The 15,893-nt window shown below is 43.7% G+C and overlaps 1 long non-coding RNA gene across 1 annotated transcript in view; it reads right to left on the reverse strand.

Moving 5' to 3' along the window:
• Positions 1-7,974: 7,974 nt before the first annotated feature.
• LOC131998823 (uncharacterized) overlaps positions 7,975-15,893 on the reverse strand; it is an 8,806-nt gene continuing 887 nt past the window's right edge. The window contains exons 2-4 of the long non-coding RNA XR_009398881.1: positions 12,876-12,969; positions 9,020-9,180; positions 7,975-8,188 (exon numbers count right to left, since the gene is read on the reverse strand). This is a non-coding gene — a long non-coding RNA (uncharacterized LOC131998823). The remainder of the gene's footprint in view (positions 8,189-9,019; positions 9,181-12,875; positions 12,970-15,893) is intronic.

Below are 15,893 nucleotides of genomic sequence, written 5' to 3' on the forward strand. Positions count from 1 at the left end.
GTTGGGAGAAGGGGGGTGGGGTTATGGACATTGGGGAGGGTATGTGCTATGGTGAGTGCTGTGAAGTGTGTAAACCTGGCGATTCACAGACCTGTACCCCTGGGGATAAAAATATATGTTTATAAAAAAATAAAAAATTAAAAAAAGAAAAAAGATATGAGAGCAGAGAACGACTGACTAACTGCCTGGATACCAAGGAGGGTATTTGAACTAGGCCTTGAAGGGTAATTTGGCTTTTGCCAGGTAGATAGAACTGAGGAGTATCACATAAATCTGAGGAGTACACATATATGTGCAGGTAATGATGGGGAGTGATAGGAAACGGGCCTACTAAGGCAGGCGGGGAGTAATTAAAGATGAGTCTTGAAAGTTTTTTTAAAGATTTTTTTTTTCAAGATTTTATTTATTTATTTGACAGAGAGAGAGAGAGCACAAGCAAGGGAAGTGGCAGGCAGAGGGAGAAGCAAGCTCCCAGCCCAGGGAGCCCAATGCAGGGCTCAATCCCAGGACTCTGGGATCACAACCTGAGCCAAAGGCAAATGCTTAACTGACTGAGCCACCCAGACACCCCAAGTCTTGAATGTTATTAAAGAGTTTGGACTTTTTTAAAAATTGGCAGTAGTGAACCATTATAGGTTTCTGAGCAGGGAAGAAACATGATTATCTCTTTGTTAGAAAATAACTGAATGGAAATATAAAAGATGGGTTGGGGGAATAAAAGATACAAAGTGGAAGCTAGTTGTTGGGGGTGGGGGTTGTGGCAATATTCTGGGTGAGGCTGATGAGGAACTGACTTAGGGTGTGGAGTGAAAAGGAAAGGATGGATCTAGATAGAGGTTGAATGAAAGGACTTATCAACTAACTGGGGTAAGTGGGAAAGCAAGAGCCATCAAAGGTGGCTAAATGTTGGTTTGGATCACAGAGTGAATGATGGTGCCATCGACCAAGGGACAGAACCTAGGAGAGAAAGACAAATGGCAGGGCGCCTGGGTGGCTCAGTGGGTTAAGCTGCTGCCTTCGGCTCAGGTCATGATCTCAGGGTCCTGGGATCAAGTCCCGCATCGGGCTCTCTGCTCAGCAGGGAGCCTGTTTCCTCCTCTCTCTCTCTCTCTGCCTGCCTCTCTGCCTACTTGTGATCTCTCTCTGTCAAATAAATAAATAAAATCTTAAAAAAAAAAAAAAAGAAAGACAGATGGCAGAGGGAAATTAGTGAGTTCATTGATATATTGAAATTGGATGAGACATCTGAAAAAAATCCTTAATAACTCAAAGAAATTTGAATGAAATCTGAAAATCATTTGAGAATAAAGCACAAAGAAAAAAATGGAATATTGGGGAAAATTGGGATATTCGGGGACTCATGAAGCTCTAGTTCAAGGTTAGATCATAGACATGCTTTTTAAAATTAGCTCTCTGGATAAGAATCAGAACAACAAAGTCAACAGTAGAAACTTGGATACTCTTTACAAATAAGAACAGTTAAAATTCACTTGTGACAACAGTGCAATGATTCAGTTTCATCAGGATTTTACTTTGTTGATTGAAACTAGAGTGGGGGTTCTATGTGGTCTAATATTCGGTCTAATGTATTAAATCTGTATGACAGTTTGGAACATTCTATGGAAGCAGCCCCCAATGATGCTGGTGCTAAAATAAAGGAGAAACATGGTGTTTTTAGTGGTCCCAAACTATTATTTGTCTCCTGAAATGTGCTGCTGGTGGAGGGACTGCTAGAGTAGTATTTCCATCTACTGACGGTGGCCATTTCTTTAATTATTGCTGTTTATTTGTTTATGGCCTTGTATTGATTTTAAAAAAATAAATCATTATGTCTATGCATGCTATTGACATTTCAAGCTGCACAGTTAGAAGAAAAAGCACAAGTCCAAATTCCTAAAAAATGTTTCCATTTGAGGGGAAAAAATCTACTTTAAATAAGACACATTGTTTCAAAAGCCAAATGAATTATAGACCTGCAGAGAGGCCTCCCTACTCTGTAACAATGTTACATTTAAACTCTTCTCTTTGAGAACCCTTGATACTTAGAGAAACTAACACTTCTTTCTACCTAGGTAAGATACAGATTTTAGATACCAAATTATCCATAGAAATAAACAGGAAAAGGTAGAAAATATAAGGAGCAAGGGAAAAACATTAACTGTGTTTATTCATTTGTTCCCTCTTCCTCCCCCCTTCCCTTCTTTCCTTCCCCCCACGGTCCCTCCCGTCCTCCCTCCCCCACTTCCAGGAACACATAAGGACCTACTGTGCCAGGATCTATACTAGGAGATAGAGACTCCATACTGAGCAAGGGAAACATACATGCTCTCCACCCTCAGAGAATTTAAGTCTATCATACTTAATTTCAAATTCTACTTGTAAATAAAAGACAATGTCACTTGTCCTTCACTCCTGTTCTCTGACACCTTCATATTGTGTATTAAAGACTATTGGGTTCACCTATTTTGGGGACAAATGTGCCACACATAACCCAAGTAGGCTACCTTCATTTGAAATTCAAAATTCAACTCTATCAGTTAATAGTTGTATACATTTGGTCAAATGACTTAACCTTTTTACCCTACAACTCTTTATGTATTAAGCATAGATAATAGCATATGCCTCATGGGACAGTTGTATTACAAGAATCAATTCGTTTAGAATTTAGAACGGGTTCTGGTACACAGTGGGCAATCAAATGATGTTACCCATTATTCTTTTTAGCATGCATAGGAATAAACAAATGGAACAGGCCACATCTTTCAAAAAGCTTATAGTCTTGCAGTTGGAGACAGGTACACAGATAAAGGCAATGAAGTGTGTGGGTGAATAATGATGAAGAAAGAACATTTAAGCTGTAGTCCAGGGTGGCCACAAAGAAGGGAGTGGTGAATTCTTTTGGTCAACTCTTTTGAGATGGATGTAATATCAATCCAAAGTAGCTTCTTATTTCCCTATCCTGTAGGTAAATGATCCTTCCCTGTTAGATGCCTGTTTTGCTTGCTTTATTTGCCCATAGTTATTTAACTGTGAATAATTATTATGTAAGCACTAATGTTGGCTTTTCATAAAGGAATTGTCCTTCTTTACTTACACCCTGAATAAAGGAGCTTACCATAATTGGTAAAACTGGGTTACGTTTTCCTGATTTCTTACGTTCAGTGGCATATTCCTTATAGAAATCAGAGTTGTTTGTGCAAAGGGAAAATAGGCCTTATTTTTATTTTTATTTTTTAATCCCAAGAAGTGGTCTTTCCTTTTGCTCATGATGGGATGAGTCATGGTCTTGTGATTTAATTCTGACTGACAGGACCCAAGGTAAGCTGGGGTTTCTGGGAAAGATTTTCTCAATGCTATGCAAATAGTGGAAGGAAACACTTCCATTCTTCACTGGATGTTACTTTTCTGCATGTGGTGGCTGGCACTGCTGCAGCCATTTTATAACCAGGAAGAGATATATTGCTGATTTCCTAAGGATGGGAAAGTAGAAAGATGGCAATAAAGTGGGTCCCTAAAAACATCTTTGAGCTACTGGATTTATCAATTTGAGCCTTGACCTACCTCCAAACTTCTTGTTGTGTAAGAAAATACCCCCTTAATTGTTTAAGCTGTAACTTTTAGAAGGTTTTTTTCTGTTAACTTTCAGTTAACTCCTTGTGGTAATTTGTCCCCAGGTATTTGGGGCACTTCCTGTAGAAAAATTATACATGTTCTCCCTTTTGAGCCCAGGCATGGTCATATGACTAGCTTTGGCAAAAGAAATCTGAGCAATATGATGGGTCATATCCAGGTGGAAGCTTCAAGAGCCAACGTGTGGTTTGTCATGCTCCTTCTCCCCTGCCCCTATGATCAAGGAAGCCCATTGAGATGGGGCCTCTGCCAGTCTGGTTCTTCAGTAAGTAAAACCTTCTTGTCCCTTCCAAGGGGGACTTGTAGCATGAACACGAAGTAAACTTTATCATCCTAAGCTACTGAAATGCATTGTGACCACAGATAAATCTGGTTTACTTTGACTGCCAAACATCCCCAAATCTCCAGTGAAACAGGGAAGGGAAGGCAAGAACTTGAGATACAGAAGCTCAGCTCTGAGTTACTGCAAAAGACAGCCTGCCCCTGTCCACTCCACACACTTCCTGCTCAGTGAGATGAACCTCGGAATGGTAGGTAACTTAATCCGAAGAACGCTTTAAAAATGTCTTCACATCGATGCATTATTCAGAGTAAATTAATCACAACTTCTTAAGTGTCTCTCTAGCATCTCTGAGCTCACCTCATCACTTTGCCCCACCGAGCTTTTCTGTAATGACCCCACTGTCCTCTCCCCTAACCACATCCTCCTGCTGCACACCTTCCTAGGGGGCTGGGTAACGGCTCCATAATCATAGTGCTGAATTTCTATTGCACAAATAAGAGAGGAGGGTGACGCCTCGGTGGGTGGGACAAGAGAATGATGAGGGTGAGAGCTAACACTTACAAAGCACTTGTTCTTTGCCAAGGGCACATTCTAAGCACTCTGCACAGTAGCTCCCTTACTCCCCACGTCCTGAGGCAAGTATTATCATGTCTTCTTCATGTATGAACAAACAGAGGCACAGCAAGAGAGGTTAAGTGTCTCATCCAAAGTTAGGCCACTAAAATGTGGTGACACTCAGATTCGATGTTAGGCAATCCAGAGCTGTGTTTTTTGGGTTTTTTGGGTTTTTTTTTTAAGATTTCATTCATTCACTCACGCATTCATTCATTCATTCATTCATTCAGAGAGTGAACAAGCAGAGGGTGAATGACAAGCAGACACCCTGCGGAGCACAGAGGCTGACAGGCCTAGACCCCATGACCCTGAGATCATGACCTGAACCCAAACCAAGAGTCCGATGCTCAGCTGACTGAGCCACTCAGGAGCCCCTACAGTCGTGTTCTATGATGCTGACCTAAGTTCTTGGGGAGCCAGTTATTGGAGAAGCAAGAGGTTAAGAGCCCAGAGGAGCTTCACGTAACTGAAAACCCAGCTGGGTATTGTTTCTTGATATGCAAACTTGTCTACATCCCGGTTTTCCCAACTATGAAATGTCACTTTGTAGGTTTCTGTCCTCTGTGAAATGACTGAGGCTTGTGAAGACCCCAGCATTGAGGGGAACCGTGATAATGTTATTGGGGCTGCTGCAACTTCTAGGACAACCCCAGAGTGGGGAGAACTCTTGGGGATGTGAGAAGTCATGCACAAATATGAAATGATTGTGTGTGAATTTCTCTAGGAGTCTGTAGGAGGGTATGGATGGTAAGGGGACAGGAGCTGGGAACAGCTGTCTGGAGAGTCATTTCTGGGATATGCAGACAGAAAAGCAGCGGAAATGCACTTGGTACATTCAAATGAAAGCTGGATAAGCCATTTGGACCAGGGTTGGGGTAGGGAGCGCCTGAGTGACTCAGTGGGTTAAGCCTCTGCTTCCAGCTCAGGTCATGATCTCAGGGTCCTGGGATAGAGCCCTGCATTGGACTCTCTGCTCAGGAGGGAACCTGCTTCTCCCCCACCCCAACTTTCTGCCTTCTTGTGATCTCTGTTAAATAAATAAATGAAATCTTAAAAAAAAAATAAGGGGTTGGGGGGACATTTTCCTGAGGCCCAAAGACCTACTCATATGCATATATACACATATGAGTAGGGAGGTGAGGGGCAAGGAGCTTGGACCTAAAATTGTTTCAGAAAAGTTTTGGAAATGTAGCTCAAGTGAGAGAACTTAGCTTGGGAAAATGCAGTTAACTACCAGCAAGTCCCTTAGGTTGAATCTCTAAAATATGTTTTGAATTTGAACACTTCTCACCATCCCCACTAAGGCCACTGCCAGCAGCCCACTTGGGGTCACCATCGTGGCTCTCCTAGTATCCCACATCCATCCAGCTGGTCTCCCTGTTTGCATTCTTGCCCCTTCCCATCCATTTGCCTCGCAGGAGACAGACCTATCTTTAGGAGAATGCAGTCAGTTCCTATGGCTTCTTCTCACTCTTAGAATGAACTCCAAATCTTTTCTACAAAAGTCGGCTCTAACACCTGGATCTTATCTCTCACTCCTCTCCCCGCCAAGCCCAGCCACACTGGCCACACTTCTGTGGCATGAACACACCGAGTTCCTCCCTGTACTCACGGTTCCCTTTGCCTCCCCCTCCCCCAACCCCAGGCCCCCAGCTCTTTGCCTCGCTGACTCCTTCCCCTCCAGTGATCTAAACACCACGGCCTCCAATTTCCCAACCACCCAGCTCTGGGCCCCTCACCCCCTCTCAGCACCTTCTATACCATTAGCAGATTTCCTTTCCTTTACAGTACTCATCACTATCTGAAATGGTCTTATTCATTCATTTGCTTATTTATGGAGCTTTGCCCATACATACCCCCCCGCCCCTCCCCCTTAGCCTGACTGGGTCTTGTTCACTTTGTTCATCGCCAGCACCTAGATAAGTTCCCAGTGCACAGAGGTTCCCGAAACTGAGAAATAAGTAATTTACATTTAATTTCCATCAGTAATACATTTCAAACAATTTACTTATATGCCCCAGTGGAAAAAAGAAGGAGAAAAAAATTAATTTTATTTACATTTAATTGAATATTGATGTATTCTTTGGATGATGGCAAAGGAATAGTGATATTTGAACACAATTTTGTGAGGTTAATCTATTCTTAGAAAATCTGAAATTACATGCGGTTCAGAATAAATTAGTTTTACATAGAAAATTAAAAACCCAGGAGCCATGATTGATAGGTTCCTACATTTAAATATTACAGAAATATAAAATTTAAATGCTATGAAAATGTAAAATATAAGCTACAGCATGTCCATAATAAAGAGTTTATAGTTAGTAAAAGGCCAAACAATACAATGTCAAAATCTACCTCACCATATTCTCTTTACTGGTTTCTCTGAGTAATATAATGGTACTGAGTGTTTATTTGAAGCCATTGAAATACTAACATTTTCCCCTGGTGTTGATTGCATTTGCCCATTCGCCTTATTTCTGGATTAGATTCAACATTTTTATATTTAAAGATTCTTAATGGAGAGCTCTCTGGGATATAATCATCTTCAATCCACATATGACTAAATTTGGTCATATTTGCTGATTGTGTATAGAACCCTTTCTGAGAAGTAAATATTAATGCTGACTGGTTTTGAGAAAAAGAACCCTTGGGGCATCTCTTCTTTCCATTTTTAGACACCTCTGTTAGCTGCTTTAGCACTTGGGTAGAAGTGTTTTTAAAGGAGCCTGTGAAGATTTGGAAAAGATTTTATTTTTAATATCCCAGATTGCATTCTCTGCATTTGGTTGGTTTTGTTACATGTGCTCCATCTGTCTTGGAGATATGGAAAACTCAGTAGGGGAAAAATGGAAAGGGCAAAATTGTTTCCCTAGCTCCACAAAATCTCTAAAAATTACTTCACATGCAAGATTTGGCGCATGGAATCCTTCACTTCTAACGTCTACATTACCCAGGTGCCTGTCGATCTTTCCTCCAGAGCAAGGAGAGGAGAAATTGCCCAGTTACTCCCTGGTTAGAAAATGTGCAGGGTTGAAAGCCTTTTTTGCAAAACCTCCACTTTGAAAGACTTCTGTGAGACTTCTTATCATTTCAGGTGGATTTAATGAACATACAGATTGGTTCTGTTATTATGAATACCCTTAAAGTAAAATCAATTTCCTGGCTGGCTACTGCTGATCTGGGATTTCTGATACTGCTCTTTAAGGTTTCAGGCTAAGTACTGAATGAAAAAAGTCTGCAAAACCAAACAAAACATTTCTTTGCCTATCCCCAGCTGCACCTGACATTGAAAGAAGTTGAAATCTTACTCCTCACTGGATGCTACATCCAATTTCAAGCTTCTATTATCTGTGTTAAAAGCTCCTGGTGAGTATCTGGTAAAGTTCTTTGTTTCTCTGAAAATCAGCAGGGTATATTAGTAATTGGAGCACTTCATGGACAGGGTGTCTGGAAGATATAAGTGTTTTTATTCATCCTCCCATTGTTTAACATCATATTTATGCATTGACTGAGGGGCTTGTCACCTTGGAATATGAACTTCTGGAGACCACAAGTCTTTTATGATGTGTGTAACACCGAATAAAATATGGGTTCTTCAGTATCATCTTAAAAGGGACTTAATCTGGAGCTGTGAAGAACATTTCTTTCTTGTGTGTTTATCTGCAAATGAACAGAATTAATCCTTCAACAAACAAAACTGCCCCGATTTTATAAGCCTACTGAATTAAGATGATGCTAGGAGCCTGGTTTGTTAATTTGAGGAGGGTCATTATTTTAGAATTATTACAGATAAAGTATTGTCAGTCAAAAGCGGACGCCTGGGTGGCTCAGCAGATTAAAGCCTCAGCCTTTGGCTCAGGTCATAATCCTGGGGTCCTGAAATCGAGACCCTCAGCAGGGAGCCTGTTTCTTCTGCGCTCTCTCTCTCTCTCTCTCTCTCTGCCTGCCTCTCTGCCTACTTGTGATCTCTTCCTGTCAAATAAATAAATAAAATCTTTAAAAAAAAAGTGGAGTATTGGAGAAGGTGATATTTAAGGCTGGCTTTACAGTTTACAAATCATGGTTCAAGCTGATGAACTTATACATCCATGCCTAACCCACATCCTATCAAATTTTCTCATATCCTATGACTCATCTGAGAGCTGTACTCACCTGTCATCAATATCTCCTATCCTGTTACAAGACCTTGTCATCACCTAGAACTGTTTCACCTCTGACATCTTGAACTTGGAAATTCCACTCTGACCTCAACCCTATACCTTCCTCCCCTACACCGCCATTCCTCCTGTCTTCAGTCTTTTTTAACAATTATTTATTTTAGAGAGAGCGAGAAGGGAGAGGGGCAAAGTGAGAGAGAGAGAGAATCCTGAAGCAGATTCCCCACTGAGAAAGGAGCCTGATATGGGACTCCATTCCAGGATCCTGAGATCATGACCTGAGCCAAAACCAACAGTTAGATGCTTAACAGGCACCCCCCATCTTCAGTCTTACCAAGGCATCTGGCCTTTGGTCTCCCAGCTAATGGCCTTCAGCCCTCTTGGTTTTCAGAATATTGTCATCATCAGATACAATCTCTTTCCTCCTTTGACGTAATGGCACAGCCAGTCAACAAAGCCTCAATTTTGGATCCATCTCTCCATTTTCTTTGGGCCCTGAATATTAATGGAGAAAATCACATAATACATACTCACACCATCAGGAGTTAGTACAAATTTTGAATTTCAAACCTCAACTGGGCACTCAAGATCATCTGAGTTTCAAGATGATCTGATCACCCCTGCTGGTTCCCTGTATAACCAACCTGATCTGAGAGACATGGGGCAGGAGAACATGAATCACAGACACTTAGAACAGAGCCATAGTGAATGTATTATGTATTTTCAAAATACATAATAAATTTCATTTTCTCTCCTGAATTTCATGTCAGTCAAAACCCCCCTCCCCACTCCCTGCTTTTTTTGGTATGCACTTCCTCTAATTTTCACTTTCTTTTGCAGTTTTCCAAAGATATTACTTATTTATATTCTTCCAACTAGAGTATTTCAACTCAAAGAGTTTAGAAGAATGGGGCATCAGGGTGGCTCAGTCTGTTACATGAGCATCTGACTTCAGCTCAGGTCATGATCCTGGGGTCCTGGGAATGAGCCCCACGTCAGGCTGCCAGCTCAGCGGAGAGTCTGCTTCTCCCTCTCCCTCTGTCCCGCCCCTCCCCCACCATGTTCTCTCTGTCTCAGATAAATACATAAAATCTTTAAAAAAGGTTTAGGAGAATACTAAAGAATTTATGATAAATAAATAAAATGTTTATTATATGCCTACTGTGGGCCAAGCATCATCCCAAGTGCAGGGAGACAGCAGTGAGCAAAATAAACAGTTCTGCTCGCAGAGAGTTTATATTTTAGTAGCAAGGGACAGAAAATATGCAAATAAGTAAACTATATACTGCCTGAAAGTTATAGGTGGGACTGCAGTGTCCTAAGGGGCCATGGAGGTTATGAGCTATGCTGTAGAGAGGCTGCTTCCTGTCCTAGGTACAAGTATGAGCCAGACTGCCTGGGTTCAAATCCCAGGTCTGGCACTTACTATATGTGTGACCCCAGGCACGTTGCTTAATGTCTCTATAGCTCAGTTTCCCTATCTGTAAAATGAAGATTTTTCATAGTACCAACATCACAGCATCATTAAGAGGATTCAATGATTTAATACACAAGTAACATTTCCCCCAGTAAGTTGTCTCGTCATGGCTCCTACCCTCCCCTTCACAGCCTGTGCCCCCCAGGCAGAGATCAAATCACCTGGAAGGGAAAGCTCCTTGTTTGGCACAGTCACTCACTTCCAGGCCCTGAGAGAGGTCCTAATGAGGTGTTCCTGTGGTGTTTTTGTGAAGTTTGCAAATGTAAGCTATATACATACACACACACACACACATAAATAAAAGTAAGATAATTTAATCCCACTGGTTAAGATGTCTCTGCGTTAGGTAGCATTAGGTGGCTGTGGGCATTTGGGGAGTCAGCTAATGGAGTTGAGTTGGAGATACATTCAGTTGGAGTTTAGTGGGGGAACATCTACATGTTTGGGCCACTTTTGTATCAATGTTGGTTACTGCCAGCCACCCCAGGGTAGAGGCAGCTCCCAGGCCTCCTCCCACCCACTGTGCCGTAGGGACAGGGTGTAGCATGGTAAAGGGAATGTGTCCCACACAGGCTGACAGCAGGCGCATAGTGGTTGAGGAGAAAACAGGGTTTGAAATGTGCAGAGCCAGAAATCGGTCTTCTGGAAAACTGGTAAGTTCGTATAATTCTCTGCCGTATAAAATTATAAGTAAAGGATTTGGTTCTCAGGGCATAGTCAAGACAGGAATTCTTCCCTATCGGGATAATGCCAGATAATGCAATGTTAATAATCATTAATGCATTCTGATGGACTGAATGTTTGTGCCCCCCCCCCCCCCCCATGTAGGCATTGACACTCTAAAACCCAGTGGGATGGTATTTGGAGACGGGGCCTTCAGGAGGTAATTTGGTTTAGATGAGGTCATGGGGATGGAGTCCTTATGATGGAGCTAGTGGCCTTATAAGAAGAGAGCAGAGAGCTTGTTTTTTTCCTTGCCCTGTGAGCACAGAGCGAGAAGACAGCCTCTATAAGCCAGGAAGCGGGCTCTCACCAGAACCTGCCCCAGCTGGCACTCGATCTCAGACTTCTTGGCTTTTGGAGCTGGAAGAAGTAAATGTCTGTTGTTTAAGCCACCTTGTGTAGGGTATTTTGTTATAATAGCCTAAGCTAAGACACACATTGTACATTTTTTTCCCTTTTTTAATGGGAATCACGTTCGAGCAAACTATAATTCCTGCATTTGCAGACCAGAAGCCCATGGCAGTTCTACAAACACCAAGTGGTCTGTGTTGAGGTTCCCAGCTTTATGCATCCCACCCATCAATATTAAAAAATCAATTTCTTGGGGTGCCTGGGTGGCTCGTGGGTTAAGCCTCTGCCTTCGGCTCAGGTCATGGTTTTAGGGTCCTGGGATTGAGCCTGCTTCCCCTTCTCTCTCTGCCTACCTCTCTGCTTACTTGTGATCTCTCTCTCTGTTAAATAAAGAAATAAAATCTTTAAAAAAATTTTAAAAATAAAAAATAAATTTCCACCATGCACATGAGAAGTATTACATTCTTATTCTACGATTTCTTTAGAAAATATTACAAAATTTTCTCCATTTTAGAGATGATCAGAACCTATGGCTATAGATGTAGGGGCAAATTAAGTATTGGAGAGGCATGCCAGTCAATGAATAAAAATCATATTTTCTGAATTGTATAGTTGGTGGTGTAATTTGTGTGACTCCTTTTCTCATTCTAAGTAATATCCATTTTGTCCCTAATTTTGATGTTATGAATTGTATGTTCTTTCTTAAACAGGACTTCCTCCCAAACGGCATGCGTCTCTGGCCCATGAGCCCTGGACCCACCTCTCCCAGGAGGAAACCAGAATGAGGGGATGCGTTTTCTCTCCTTTCTCACTTCGTCCAGTCTGAGCTGTGTGTTCTTTTATACTTAACATCTTCTGTCCTGCAAGAGGAACAGATGGCTCCACTCGTTCCCTCCACGTGTGCCCTGCTGGGCTCCGGCCTCTGACCTGACTAACCCACTTGTCCTGCAGCTCTTTCTTCCTGCGGATGTCCCCACCTTTGGATGGCTATTCACTGGCTCTTCCCTGTCACACCACAAGCATGCTCAGGAGTGTCATCCCCCCTGACTTCCTCTGTTTTTTTTAATTATTTTTTTAAAGATTTATTTATTTATTTATTTAACAGAGAGAGAGAGAGAGATACATCACAAGTAGGCAGAGAGGCAGGCAGGGAGACAGGGGGAGAAAGCAGGCTCCCTGCTGAGCAGAGAGCCCTATGTGGGGCTCGATCTTAGGACCCTGGAGTCATGACCTGAGTGGAAGGCAAAGGTCCAACCCACTGAGACACCCAGGCGCCCCTGCCCTCTTCTGTTTTAAAAGCTTCCTGACTCTTGTCCTCTCTCCATTAAATGGTTTGAAAGAGAAGCTCCTCTATATGGCCTCTGCTTCCTCTTTCCTTCCTTCCTTACTGAGATCTGGTTCCTCACAGCTTTTGAGAACCACTCCCTAGGGTCGCCAGGGCCAGCCTCTGGCCTCTGATTGGTCCTCATCTCATGGGGCGTCTGTGCTGCCTCTGCCAAGGTCTTCAACACAGTCCCCTGTATCCTTTCTATATTGGCCCCGCGGGATGGCCCGTTCTCCTGGTTCACCTCCTTGCCCTCTGACTGCTTGATCTCCATTTGTCACCGCCCCTCCTTCCCAGGTTCCCTTAAGTACCTACCAGTGTCCCCCATGTTCCAACCTCTTGTCTTCCCATCTCACAGGCTCTTCCTGGGTATGCCTGTTGGTTCGAGGACAAGTCTCTGCTGTTGACTCTGCAACGAGATTTCCATTCCCACAGTTGCTCCTGAACTTTATACCCACGTTTCCAACTTTCCACTAGGAAGCTCCAACTGCTTCTTGTACCTGCCATTTTCACAAAATGAAGATCCTGCTCCCCATCCTCCCCAAACCTCTCCTCCCTCTGTGTACTCCATGGTGGAATGTGCTGCCGTCAATCACCCAGGTACTCTCTTAGGCTCCTTGTTTTCCTCCTTCCCCCTCACTCCTCATCACCAGCCATTAACAAGCATAATTTCTCTTACCTTTCAGTCAGGGTTTTTTTTATTTGTTTGTTTGGATTTTTTTTTTAAGATTTTACTGATTTATTTGACAGAAAGAGAGAGAGAGAGCACAAGCAAGGGGAGTGGCAGGCAGGGGGAGAGGGAGAAGCAGGCTCCCCAGTAAGCAGGGAGCCTGATGTGGGGCTCAATCCCAGGACCCTGGGATCAAGACATGAACCAAAGGCAGATGCTTAACTAACTGAGCCACCCAGGCATCCCTCGTCAGGTGCTCATAACTTTCTTTTTGGAATCATTAAACCTCTTGGCAGCATGGTGAAGACTTAGGATAGCTTCAAGAATAATGCTTTTTAGGGGTGTCTGGGTGCCCCTAAATTGTAATAATGCACTAATATAGTATTAAATACTCAGATTCAATGTCAAGTCTAATTACCATCATTTTAAAGTAGTGATGAACACAAACGATACTCACAGATACTCCGTGAAATATGATGTGAAAAATCTGGTGATTTCTATGGGTGACAAAGCCATAAATATTGCTAATGTTGCTACAGTAGTGTCTTTATATTAATCATCACAGAATAGGATACATTTTAGTAAGAGAAAGGTAAAAATAAACATGAAGATAAAATATTTCTCCCCTACAAGTTTACTAACCCCTTGAATTCTTTCCAGGCTAAGAATGCCTGCTTGAAAATGCTCGCTGGCACTTGTCTGCTCTTCTCCGTTCCTCCTGCCACTGACCTAATTAGGGTCCTTCTGTCCACATGGAATCTCCACAGACCCCTGACTGGCTCCTCCCCCACCTTCCAAGCCTGATCTTATCTTCGCTGTGTCCCCAGCATACCTGAGCAGAGACCCCCCCCTCCCCAGCCCATCCCCTAAACTGGGTGCTGAGTCTTAGGCCTTGTCTCCCCAGTAGAGCTCAGAAATATCCACCTTCTCCACCTGGCTTGACCACCTCAGGTCCATTAGATGGCTCACAGCCACCTGGCTGCTGTCTTACTCACCTCCCCAATCCTTCCAGAAGCACAGATGTCTCTAAAACCTAGATCTGATAACAACATTCCATTGTTCCCAAGCCTCTCCCCATATTCAGTATAAAATGTGGGCTCCTTGGCATCCTGTGACTTCTGCCTACCTTTCTACCCAGTTCCTGCCACTCTGTTCCAGTCACCTCGTACTTCTGGAGTTACCCAAACTGAAAGATAATTGGGGGTTAGAGCAAGGGCTCTGGAGCCAGACGGCCTCAGCTCAAATTCTGACCGCCCTGCTCACGACGCATGTGACCTTGAAGAATCACTCCATCCTCCGTGCCTCAGGGACCTTGGCTTTGACATGGAGCCATTAGAGCACTTGCCCCACTGTGTTGTGAGAACTAAGTGTACGACCCACACAGTGTTTAGAATGGGGGGAACAGGACATGTAGAGAAGTTCAATGACAGAGGGACCTCCTTTTTATTTCATGTTTCCTTCATGGGGAAAGGCCTTTCCCATGTTCTCTGCTTGGCCAACTGGTCCTTTCAGATTTGCCTCAGGCATCTCCTCCTCCTGAGAGCCTTCTGGAACCTGGGCTGGCGGGGCTGGCCAAGGCTCTGGGCTCTGTGACCCCCACCTATCCCTGAACTGTATCCCACACAGGTGGGGGGTCCTCTGGGTTGCAGGATGTGTCTCCCTCCCTTTGTAACCCAGTACCCGCAGAGAGCCAGAGAGCCTTGAGCAGGGTGGGTGTTTGGAGGCTAAATGGATTAAGGAGAGAATGCAAATCAGAGGACAAAGTGTTAAAGAGCAGCCAGTTTGCTGCAGCTCTCCTGACAATTTGCTTTTCAGAGTATCATACGCAGCATGGACTTATCTGAACGTTTTTCTGAGAAGTCCTGTCTGTGGTGAGCCCTTCCCTGTCCAATTCTTAGGCCTGATAGCATCATGCTTCTGAAAACGAGGGAAAACCACAGCCTGCTGGGCAGTCAGAATTTGAGCTGAGGTCGTCTGGCTCCAGAGCCCTTGCTCTAACCCCCAATTATCTTTCAGTTTGGGTAACTCCAGAAGTACAAGGTGACTGGAACAGAGTGGCAGGATGCAGTGGAGAGCCCAGTGGATGCAGGCCACTGGGCTGGGCCCCTAGGAAGCCCTTCGGCCTGCTCCTCAGGAAATAGGCATCCAAGGACAGGTTAGTCACTTAATCCTCTTTTTAGCAAAGGAGACGACAATAGTGGGAGCAAGAATTGAAGCCTAGTTTTAAGAACAGAAGAGAAAAACCGGCTGTGTGAGCCCTGCTTTCCAGCGTGGTAAGGACCCTGACTTTGGTCAGAGCTGCAGAGCTGCCCTCATTCTCTCCTTTTCAGACGTGATGAAATAACACTTGGGGAAAGGCGAAACAACGCAGAAGGGTAGAAAGTAAAAACAAACAAACCCCCCAGCTGCCTGTTCCCCATAGGCAATCTCTGCTTCTGTGCGGATTTAAAGACCCACCGAGGGAGGCTTGCAGCTGTGTTCAGCCAGGCTCAAAAAAATCAGAAATGTAAAATTACGCCTCCATTTGCCCAGAGAGGCAGACTGGATGGAAATCGCCCAGAAAGGAGAGCAGGCTTTGGAGTTGGACGCTCCGTGCAGTATGGCTGCCCACCCGGGGCTTCTGCGGTTGAGTTCCAGAAAGGCCCAAGTTGGAGCCCGCGGGG

This window comes from Mustela nigripes, chromosome 13 (genome assembly GCF_022355385.1).
Source record: "Mustela nigripes isolate SB6536 chromosome 13, MUSNIG.SB6536, whole genome shotgun sequence".
In the NCBI taxonomy this organism is placed as follows: domain Eukaryota; kingdom Metazoa; phylum Chordata; class Mammalia; order Carnivora; family Mustelidae; genus Mustela; species Mustela nigripes.